The sequence below is a fragment of the Rhinopithecus bieti genome, unplaced genomic scaffold (genome assembly GCF_001698545.2).
Source record: "Rhinopithecus bieti isolate Rb0 unplaced genomic scaffold, ASM169854v2 scaffold_39362, whole genome shotgun sequence".
Taxonomy (NCBI): Eukaryota; Metazoa; Chordata; class Mammalia; order Primates; family Cercopithecidae; genus Rhinopithecus; species Rhinopithecus bieti.
Window position 1 is genome coordinate 1 of NW_016892249.1, and position 2,563 is coordinate 2,563.

Consider the following 2,563-nt stretch of genomic DNA (forward strand, 5'->3'; position numbering starts at 1 on the left):
GCCGCTGCCGCCTCCCGCGCCGCCGCCGCCTCCCGCACCGTTCCCGCCGCCGCTACTCGCCAGAAGTATGGAGCGGTGGTGAGAATCGGCGAAGTTTGGCAACAAGAAGTGGGAGGAATAGAGGTCTAGGGGGGAGCGGAATACCATGGACTGACCTGAGAGGAGAGGAGAAAATTCAGGGAGAGGAAGAGAGAGGGGAGGAAGAGGAGGAGAGGGGCGATGAGGACCAGGAGGAGGGAGAGGAGAGGGGGGAGGAGGAGAAGGAAAGGAGGGGGGAGCAGGAGGAGGAGGAGGGGAGGAGGAAGGGCGTAAAGGACACCCACACCCCACACACATCCACACACACACACACCCGCGCAGCCACATAGAGAGGGAGGAAGGAGAGCGGCCCGGTGCGCGCGCGCAGAGAGAGAATCCGAGACGGAGAGAGACAGGGAGAGAGGAGAGGGAGAGCCAACCACCGCCGAGTCAAGATTCAGCGATTCCACCGCAATCGCCCTAATGACAACAGCCTCATAATATCTCCCCTAAATCCACAGTGAGTGCAGCATTGAAACATTTTGTTTCGCTTTTCTATTGGTCTGTGGCGTGTCGTTGTGGCGTTGCCACGGCAACCACTGCCAATCACTGTCAGCCCTGCCAATCAATACCGAGAACGTAAGGACGGTTTTACCACTTAGCCAGAGGGCGGGGGGAGGGGTAGAGCAGGGAAGGAGGGAGAAGGGGGGGATAAAGAGAATTTTTTTTATCTTTGCAACTCTTAATCTCGCTACTTCCCCTCTCTCTTCTCTCTTCTTCCTCTCTCTCTTCTTTTCTCTACCGCTGTCTCTGAGCCGCCTTCTTCCCTTTTCCCCAAAGAAGTTGATCCAGAAATTCGAAAAGCCCTGGGCACAGAGTTGTTGAATGGGATGTGCAATTAGAACGGGGATTTTGTTGGGAGGCAAGAGGGTCCCCAGGCTCCACATAGGCCAGGTCGGCGGGCAAGGAAAGACGGCTGACCAGCCCAGCGGGCGCGGTTTGCACATGGTTTGCACGTCGGGCCGCCTCTTTCTGCCTATGTGAGCACTAATAGTGGCAAGGAAGAAAGGAGAGATGAGATCATGGGGCCCACCAAGCACCGACCTTGGCCCAGCGGGCCGTGGCGCCAGCCAGGGATCCCGGATTCCGAGGGTATCTGGCGCCAGGGAGCCTAAGCCCAGTTCCCAGGGTGCTGGAGGCCGCTCTTGCCTCCCCATCGGTGCCCATGGACCACATTCACCTCAGCTCCCTCTTCATCAGTTAGGCTTCTCTTTACTCCCTCCCGGGCCAAGGAGCCTCGATTTCTCCCACCACCCATTTTAAAATAATGGTCCAAACAGTACAGTTCTTTCCATCTTAAGAAGCAACTCAACTCTTTTGTTTCCTCCCAGAATTCAGCAGCCTCTGTGAGGAGTGGTGGAGGAGCTGCGGGAGCCGAGAAGCCCAAGAGCCCTCTGGACCCGGAAGAGTCCCACAGATGCCCACTCCTCACCACACAACAGAAGGATCTCTGGTCCTGCCTGCCAGCCCCAGAGGGCACTCAAAACTTTGGAGGCCAGCCACCCGGATGAAGTGAATAAGGCCTGAAATTGCTTGTTTGCTCGTATTGTAAAATGATAATAACTACCATTATTATTTTAAAACTGCCTAATTTCTCTAGGGAAAGTAACATCGAAAGCCTAAAACACACCCCAAAAGGCCCATAGAACACAGAGGGCCCTCTCTGTCTCTGGCCACTACAGCCCCAGGCCAGGCATGGGTATTTATTCTTAGGTATGTTGCTTTTAAGAAGATGTAATCAGCATCTTGAGCCGGGCCTCCCTTTGTGAGGCTTCTGTAACTATGGAAGTGTGATTTACGCAGATTTGTCGGGGTCAGAGACGCCTTTCCCTGAGCGCTGTGTATATTTAGACAGAACTCGGTTTGGTGTTAAAAGTGTATATGTTGAATGGAGTCACACACAGTAGCCAACAATGACCACATTGTCGGCCCGTGTACAACGCGTATTGAAACGCAGCGCCCAGACTTCAACTAATCTGCCCTCAATAAAGCTGAAATAATTATCCTAAGCTGCCTTTCCAGAAGAAAATCATTGAGGAATTCAAAACTTTTTTTAAGAAAAAAAAAAAGATCTTTTCTGCATTCCGATGCAGATCTGGGGCAAGGCGCCGGGTCCACACCACTTTGGTGATCTCAATGAGGGAAGAGAGAAAGAGAGGTTGAGAGAGAATTTAAATGGGAAACCTAACGTGACTGGGGCTGCGAGTGTCCCAGCCCCTAAACTCCGAGCTGGAGCCCTGCTTAGGCCTTGACTCCCGCAGTGCCAGGCCTCTGAGGGCCGAGGAGAAGAGCAAGCCGGCAAGTGCAAGCCTCCTTGGAGGCTTCCCGGTGGCAGGGAGGCCCTGGGACCGGCGAGGGGCCAATACTGGCTCACTTAGCCAGAGGCAGCCTTGGGGTAGCAGGTCTCAAACACGACGACTGGGGCAGAAAATATTCCTCCAAAGGGAAGACCTGCCAAGCCCCATTTCAGTGGTCTCTCCACTCC

General features: G+C 54.2%; 1 long non-coding RNA gene across 1 annotated transcript; it reads left to right on the plus strand.

Annotated features, from left to right (window-relative positions):
- The first annotated feature begins 359 nt into the window (after window positions 1-359).
- Window positions 360-1,650, plus strand: LOC108525926 (uncharacterized). Its single transcript, XR_001884367.1, has 2 exons — window positions 360-538; window positions 1,410-1,650. It is a non-coding gene; the product is annotated as an uncharacterized LOC108525926 (long non-coding RNA).
- Window positions 1,651-2,563: the final 913 nt, after the last annotated feature.